We start from the raw sequence: 9,276 nt of genomic DNA on the forward strand, positions 1-9,276 counted from the left end.
CATAAACCAGAATCACCTGGAAGGCTGGTCAAAAGACAGACTGCTCACCCAGCCATGATGCCTATGAACCACATCAGTGACCAGAAAAACAATAGCCCTACAGGGTGCAGTCGTGGCCCACATCTTGGTGGTAACCAATGGCTCTCTAATTTGACGTAAGACCCACTCAACAAGAGGGAAACCTTGCCTGGTACTAGAAACCTAGGCAAGTACTCAGTGCTAGTAAAGTCACGATTATTGGAGGAAAATCTACAACCACTAATTTACTAAACCAGCACAGTCCCTAACAACAGTTAATGAGCATTTGTTCTTATTCCTACAGGTAAGTGTAGTCCTCACCCCTCACCGAGGAAACTTCTCTTTGCAACAGATGCAGACCATTCCAGAAAACCACAACCAATCAAAACGCAGAGTTGTGGAGCCCAGTTCCAGTGGGCTACCAAACACTCCCACACCCAAGACTTAGGGAACGTTGCAGAAGACAGGGCAGGAAGATGGTAACCCAATAGAATACATCTGTAATAGTGAAGTTTTTATTTTTTGTTACTATTTTATGTGTTTGGGTGTTTTGCCTGCATGTATGTCTGTGCACTACTGTGTGCACAGTGTCCATGGAGGCCCGAAGAGGGTGTCAGACCTGCTGGCACTGGAGTTACAGATGGTTAGGAGCCACCTAACAGATGTGTGTGCTGGGAATCTAACTCAAGTCCGCTGGAAGAATTTTTAACCTCTGAGCCATCTATTCAGCCCCTGTAAGAGTGAATTTTTAAAATATTCTTCGTCTTAATGAGTGAAGAATAAAAATATTATTTGATAAATTCATGAATGTGTACAATGAAATATGATCATATCCATCTTCATTTCTTCCACTCATGACCCTCCCCAACTTTATTATTATTATTATTATTATTATTATTATTATTATTATTATTATTATTATTTATACACTGTCCAGTTAGTGAGGTCCATATGTGTGTGTGTGAGGGGGGCATCCACTAGAGCATGGGGAACCTATGAGTAGGTATGTTCTATAAGAGTTAGTTTTATGCAGACAGTGGCTACGTGGCCAGGAAGAACTAGGCTGATGCTGCCATGCTGCCCTGGTGTGCTGGCCTGCAGGCCCGCCAAGTGGGTGAGAGTCCTGGCTGGAAGCAGCCACTTTGCCTGTGCGGCTTTCGGACATCCTCCCCAAGCCAGGCTGCTCTGCAGTACCAACCTGGGCCCCATCTCTCTCTGGGGCACTTGAGTCACTGCCTCCAAAGAGACTTTCTGGAGGGGGTTGAGATTGAGGGGATGGTCCTATCACATAGCGTTTCACTTCCAGTGCCTCGGTGCTTTACCTTGCCTCTTCCCTATGCTTCCTCCTCCACACATAGCCTTCCGGTTGACTCTATCTACCTGGAGGTTCTTCTCAGGGAAGCTCAGACTTGCCCAGCTCCCCAAACAAACACAATATCCTGCTGAAGAGTGAGTTCTTAGGTTTATTGAGTTCTCTGAGATTTTTGGCTTATGGAATATCACTGTGTCTCGCTAAAGCAAATTTAATAATACTGTGCTGGATAGTTTTATGTCAACTTGACACAAGCCAAAGTCATCTGAGAAGAGGGAACTTCAATTGAGGAAATGCCTCCATAAGTTTGGGCTGTAAGCAAGCCTGTAGGTCATTTTCTTTATTAGTGGAGGATGAGGATCCAGCCCATTGTGGGTGGTGCCATTTCTGGGCTGGTGGTTCTGGGTTCTCTAAGAAAGCAGGCTGAGCAAGCCCTGAGGAGCAAGCTAGTAAGCAGCACTCCTCCATGGTCTCTGCATTAGCTCCTGCCTCCAGGTTCCTGCCCTGCTTGAGTTCCTGCCCTCAACTGCTTTTGATGATGAACTGTTATATAGAACTGTGAATGAAATGAACACTTTCATCTCCAACTTGCTTTTTGGTCATGGTGTTTCATCACAGCAACAGTAGCCCAAATAAACAAACAGTAACTAATATTATTACAATACTAAAAGATGACTGAAGATGGGGTCCCCTTCCCCTTCGCTTACCAGATGATAATGAAGAGTTTTCTGTCTACATTGCTCTTTGATAAGCATCCAAACATGGACAACATAGACTTTCTTCCCTCCGGGAACCTAAAGATAACGTTGGGAAGAAAAACAACGTAGCAGAGTGGGCAAGCCATTCGACTCCACCACTTTGGAGACGTACCTAGGAATGATACAGACCCAGTACATGCTGAGCTGTGAAGGTTTGAAGAAAAGCTGTTTAAGTGGTCAGTGTCGACTTCAGAAAGGTGGTGTAGTAAAGAGGGAGAGCTGGGTAGCCATTAGCTCAGTGATTAGGAGAGATGGATCTGTCTAGGTTGGAAGCAAGAAGGAGGTGGGATGAAGAAAGGTGGTAGGAGGAAAGACTCACATGGGTGGGAAATGCATGTCAACATGTGACACCTCATCTCCAGCAGGGTCCTATTTTTGTATGTTGGGTAACCAGCAGCCTTGGTAAGGCCACAGGATATGACCTTGCTTCCCTGTTTGGTCCACCTAGGACCTAGAACAAAGACAGAGTAACGAAACCCAAGGACTCTGACTTTTCTACTTCCTCCAGAACCCCTGAGAAATGGTGCATGATCTGGGCAGGCACATGAAGTCTAAACCAGGAAACAGGAAACTATTTGGAATTTTATAAACAGCCTCATAACAGTGGCATTTGTCTTCTTGAGGTTGTCTTTTTTTTTTAATTAAGGAAACTGTTGGTACATGGTCAATAGCTTAGTCAAACCCCAGCTAGGCAGAGATGAAAAAAAAAATCTTAGTTTGTTAATAAGGAGAGCAGGGCTGCGAGGGAAGTATGGGATGTGTTGTGAGATCATCACAAGAAAGAACATTTCGGGGGGGGGGGGGGAGACGACTGATGTGTTTGTTAGGAGGCTTTCTGAATCACACCTTGTTCAAATATAGCAGTTACAGCCCCCATTATCAAGCAGCTTGGGAGTCAAACTTAAATACCACAAATGGATAATACCACTGCATTGTGGTTGGGGAAAGTGCTAGTTTGATATAGGATCTTGTTTTAAAAAAAAATATTTATTTTAAAAATGGTATGTTTGCCTGTATAGGATGCCTGGCTCCCGAGGAGGCCAGAAGAGGGCATTGGATCTCCTGGAATTGGAGTTACATCCAGCTGTGAGTCACCAAGTGGGTGCTGTGAATAGAACAGGGTGGCCTGCAACAGCAGCAAGTGCTTTTAGCCACAGACACACCTCTGCAGCCCTGCAGACATTAGTGTTTTTATTTATTACAATAGAATTGTGTCTCTGAGAGGTAATGACATATGTAATATCATGTCAAGGGAAACGTCTCAAGTTATTATTGAATTCAGAAGGAATGAAGTATTAATGAAGGCCTTCTGCTGGGGGAGAGGAATGTGATTGGGTATCTCATATCTGGTATGAAATTGATGGTCATCTTTTGGCTTATATGCAAAGACATGAACTAAAGAAGAAGAAGAAGTACTGGGGACAGCACTAATATGGCACTCTCTCAAATGCTATATTAATTTCTCTCCTCATCTTCCTTTTAGAGGTTATCTGGGATTTCAAAATGTACCTTTGGAAAGACACAGATCCCACTGGGAACAAGGCAAGAATGACAGGAGAGAGGGAGGGGGAGGCTGAAGGAGTCTGAGATGAGGGGTGTGTTAGGGAAGGGGTCTCAGAGGTGGCCTGCAGGAAGACACTTGACTGTGGCAGAGGACCTCAGAGAGCACTGGTGGGTGGGGAGGGGCACCAGCCAGGGGTACGGAGGCTCTTGGAGAGCAAGGGCGTTCTGACTTTCTGTTGCAGCCTAACAACCCTTCAAATTCTCAGGAACTTGAATCAAAAGCATTTTATTATATCTAATGATTTCTAGAGTTAGGTGAAATTGGGGGTCATCTGCATGAGTCTACTGTCTGCAGACCTATGAAAGTTATTTCATGATCTCCACCATCACTTTCAGAGGAGGAAAAAAAAAACCCACTATGTTGGTGAAAGCATAGGCCTTGGAGTCCTAATGGTGCTGTCTTTTGCTACCCGTGTGGCCTTGCAAGAGACACTTAGCCTACAAAGTGTCAGTTTTCACACCTGTAGAATAGGAAAACTTCCTCTCGGGATTTTTATGAGGCTTAAATGACATCACATGTGTAAGTGATTGTTAAATCTATCATGTTTTTGTTTCTCTGGGAGTGATATCTACTCCACGCACGAGGGAGCAAAGATGTAGCAGATACAGTTCCTATTACCAAGCAGCTTAGGAGACAATCCTGATACCACAGACGGCTACTATCGATGCACAGCAGCTGGGACAAGGGCTAGTGGGAGATGTTGTGAGCCTAGAAGACTTCATGGGAGGCGGGAAAGCTAATCTTGGTTGTCAGCTTCTGGAATCAATAGAAATTTAAGCTGCTGGGCATGCCCGTGAGGAATATTTTTGGTTGGATTATTTGAAGAGGGAAGCTCCATCCTACATCAGGACCACACGTTCTGGTGGCAGCCCACATAAAAGTACGTGGAAGAAGGAAGCTTTTGGTTTTTGCCTTTGCCCTCACTCTCCCTGGCAAGTTCGGCTACCCTGCTGTGGAGGCGATCCTTCACCGATATTAGAACTTCCTCAGGATTCCAATGCAGACTGAATGAAGATCGGCAGCTCTCCCAGAATCCTCTAGGGCTCCTGTGCCAGATTGGGATGACTGAGACATCCAGCCCTGTAGACTGAACAATTACTGGATTCTTGGCCTTTCCATTATGAGACAGACATCACTGGGCTACTGGACCACAGCCTGCAAGCCTGTCTGATAAATTTTCTTTCCTTCACAACCGCCGTGTGTATATGTATGTATACCGTGTATATACTTATGTATATTTAATTCTAGCAGTTCTGTTCCTTTAGCGAACCCCGACTAATATGCTAGGCAAGTGTGTCTTTAAATGAACAGAAGGGAATTCCAGGCTGCAGGGAGGCAAAGAGACGAGGACGGGAAGATGAAAGGGTGCAGCAGGGGTATTCAGTAGTTTCTGAGGGGATGCTGATGAGCTGAGCCTGGAAGGCAAGTGAGGCCAATGAAAAGTTCTGAAATTCCATCCTAAGCTCTTTTTATCCTGTTTGCTGGATTACTTTTATACTTCTCCACTGAAACATTCTAAACCATAGCTGGATAGAAATCTCAGGCTTTATTTCAGAAATTCATGGTTTTTCTTTCTTTCTTTCTTTCTTTCTTTCTTTCTTTCTTTCTTTCTTTCTTTCTTTCTTTCTTTCTTTCTTTCTTTCTTTCTTCCTTTTGTTGGTGTGTGTGTGTGTGTGTGTGTGTGTGTGTGTGTGTGTGTGTGTGTGTGTACTTTGCTTGATAATGTCTCCAGGCTGGTTTTTAATATAGAAATAACTGAATACTTACCATTAGGTAAATGGGCAAGTCCAGATGATCCCCTTTGGATTCCATTCTCTCAGGCACCACATTGATTACCATGGTGGGACTTCTGAACCTGGTACGAGGTACGGTGCCATGTGGGGCTTGAGTGGACACACACTGGAGTGAGCAATGGCCAAGTGTCAGGGGTAGCTGTGGATGGTAGGAGTTATGGGAGGAGAGGATCCAATAGTTGGGAGTGAAGGGGTCACTAGAAGCCATGAGACGATGCCTCAACGTTTGCAGATGCATGCTCAAACTGGACGCTGCCATTTTATTAACCTCAGCCCTTCCTCACTGAGAGGATGATTCTTTACTCAAGCACCTGCCTTGAGACTTCATGGGATCTGGATAAAAGTGATAAAGTACAGAAGTCATCCAAGAGCTGTGACACTTAACAGAGCCTTGGGAGATAAGGGTCTACCTTCTGGCTGTATTTCCACACTTCCCACGTCTTAGATTCCAGCATGATAGAGTGGTATAAAACATGAGAAAAAGAAAAGAAGGAAAGGAGGGAGGGAGGAGAAAAGGAAGGGAGGAAGGGAGGGAGGGAGAGAGGAATGAAAGGAGGAGGGGAGGGAGGAAGGGAGGGAGGAAGGAAGGAAGGAAGAATGAATGAAGAAATGAAGGAAGGAAGGAAGGATGGATGGAAGGGAGGGAGGGAGGAAGGGAGGAAGGAAGGAAGGAAGGAAGGAAGGAAGGAAGGAAGGAAGGAAGGAAGGAAGGAAGGGAGTTCGAGTGCCCTCTTTCAAACAACCAGTTTCCCTATGTTCCGAAGTCATTTAGCCTCAGTTTAGTTTTTACACATGTAGACTGGGAACACCTTCTTTACCGGTATTATGAGGTCCACGTGTGACTGCACATGACCATGTAACAAATCCAGGTCTTCTAAATTATCCCAGGGTCTCATATCTTTAAACACCTTCTTATCCAGCTCTACTACATTTTCACTGTGCATTTATTCAGCTCGTGGACTTCTAGGCCAATTCCACTTCCTATATTGTGAATAGAGTGGCAACGTACATGGATGTGCAAGTATCTCTGCAGGAAGATGAGAGGACCTTGGGCTGTGTGGCCTGGAGTGGCATAGCTGGACATTTGGCAGTTTTGTTTTTCGCTTTCAGAGAAAGCTCGACACTAATTTCCACAGTGGCTGAGGCTGCACCAGCTTACACTCCCATCACTGGTGGGTAAGGGTTCCCTTTCCCCATCCTCACCTGTATTTGCTGGTATGTCTTCCTGATGATAGGCATTCTGCCTGGGGTGAGATGGCTGATGATGTGGAACACTCTTAAAACTGTTTATTAGCCGTTCGTATCTCTTCTCTTGAGAACTCTGTTCTGTTTCATGGCCCATATTCAGATTAGGTTTTTTTTGTTTTCTTGGTGTAAGTTTATCGAATTCTTTGCATAGTCTAGACGACAGTCCTCTGTTGGATATGGAACTGGTGGGGGTTTTCTTCTCCTCATTCAGTTGTCTTTCTCTCCTGATTGACTCTCCGTCTCTTCACTTGACTGACAGTTTCCTTTGCCTCCTTTCACAGTGTGTCATTTACGCTCCATGAGTCTGTGTGTTCTAGAGTTTCTCTCGCTGTTGATTTACAGTCTTATTCCACAGGGATCGGGTAGGATATAAGAAATTACTTCTATTTTCTGTATTTGTTGAGAGTCTTGACTTGTGTCTTAATACATCATCTATTCCAGACAAAGTTCCATGGGCTGTTGCAAAGAATGTGTGTTCTGTAGCATTTGGACGGAATGTCCTATAGCTGTCTGTCAAGTCTGTTCCATCTGGGAAGGAAGGTAGAGCTCTCAGGTCCCACTGGCTCTAGCAGGCTGCAGATGGTGCTGTGAGAGGGAGGGGCTGGGTGGGAGTCTAGATTCTGCAGCCTCCATGTTCTTGGGACTATGGTACATGGGGGATGGGAGGCTGTAAATCCTGATGGTGCAGGCCAGCAGGCAGGCAGGTGAGAGGGCCTGAGAGGGCCTCCAGATGGACTGTGGTTCTCAGCTTTCTGGCCTGTTTCTCTGCAGAGATCTCCCCTGGCTTAATGAGTTCATTACAGACCTCATCTCTTGCATGATAGGAGACTACTGTGTATTATCTCTACTACTTTCTCTCCTTATTTTTATTTTTAAAATTGCCATACAAGCTATTAGATATCATGGCACTTTTGAACAGAGTGAACTTTAGGGATTTTCCTCCCCTACATCTCCCCCACCTCCCTGCTAACTTGACACCACCCTGTAACCCACCCCAGTCTCCTTTTTTATTCCATACCCTAGGTGTCCTTCTGCCCCCTCCATCCAACCTCATCACCTATTTGACCCTCTCTTGATCTCTTTTATAATTATTTAGGCCATCCACAAACATGCGTATACTATATACATTAAATATTATAGGCTAGGATCTGCATACTTGATAGAACATGCATTTTTTTTGGTCTAAGTTTGATCACCTTGCTTAATATTATACTTTCCAGACCAATCCGTTGCAAATTTCTTGATTTCATTTTTCTTTACAGCTGAATAAAGTCCCATTTTGTAATTACCATGTTTTCACTATTTAGTTATTTTTTTGATGGACATCTGAACTGGCTCCATCTCCTAGCTTTTGTGAATAAAGCATCAAAAACACAGATGTGCAAGTCTCTCTGTGGTAGATAGAATACCTTGTGTGTCCAGGAGCTGGACGGCTGGCTTAGTGATGTGGTAGTGCTATCTTTTAGAAATCTCTCTACTGACCTCCATAAGGCTGTGCCCGTTTACACTCCCAGCAGTGGTGAATAAAGGCCCTTCTTTCCCCACATCCTCATCAGCATTTGCTGTCCGACCTCCTGATGACAGCTCTTCTGACTGGGGTGAGCTGGGATCTCAATGTAGGTTTAATTTGCATCTCCCCATTGAGTAGGGATGCTGAAAATCAAAATCAAACAAAAGAATTAACCATAAAGAACAATAACAACAACAACAACAACTACTCCTAAACTTATCAGCAAGCTGTGTTTCTTCTTTTGAAAACTGTCTGTTCGTGTTACTAATCCATCTTTGGGTTTTGTTGTTGCTGTTATTTTTTGCATTACCTTTTAAATTCTTTGTAAGTTCTGGCTGTTATCCCACTGTCTGGAGCATGGTTGGTAAGATTTTTTCCCCATTCTGTGCTTGTCTGTTTTCTCTGCTGACCGCTTCTCCTGCTTATAGAGGCTTTAATAGTCCATGTAGTCCCATTATTGACTGTAGGTGCTGGTGTCTGTGCTATGGGTGTACTGTTAGGAACATTCTTGCCTGTACCTCTCCCCGGAGGAGCGGTCCCTATGTTTTCCTTTAGCAGTTTCAGCATGTTATAAGTTAAGGTTTTGGTTCACTGTGAGTTGATTTTTTTGTGCCGGGTGAAACTATGGATTTAGTTTTATTCTTCTGTGTGCATGCACACATGCTCATACCCACAATAAAACACAAATAAGGCAAAATTCAATTTATCTGGTCTGGAGGATTTGCAAACTGAATGAGGGGGCTGTAGAGATGGCTCAGTAGTTGAAAGTGTTGCTCTGCTGCGAAGACCAAAGTTCAAATCCCAGCACCGTCACCAGGTGGCTCACAAATGTTATTAAGTCCAGCTCTAAAGATCAAACACTGTTCTGGTAAGTTCCCACATGTGCATGCCCCACCCCCCACAGACACAGACAGACAGACGAAGACACAGTCTCTCTCTCTCTCTCTCTCTCTCTCTCTCTCTCTCTCTCTCTCTCTCTCTCTCTCTCTCACACACACACACACACACACACACACACACACACACACACACACACACACATTGAGGTTTGGTTGATTGGTTTCAAGGCTCCT

The sequence above is a fragment of the Peromyscus maniculatus genome, chromosome 19, assembly GCF_049852395.1.
Source record: "Peromyscus maniculatus bairdii isolate BWxNUB_F1_BW_parent chromosome 19, HU_Pman_BW_mat_3.1, whole genome shotgun sequence".
Taxonomy (NCBI): Eukaryota; Metazoa; Chordata; class Mammalia; order Rodentia; family Cricetidae; genus Peromyscus; species Peromyscus maniculatus.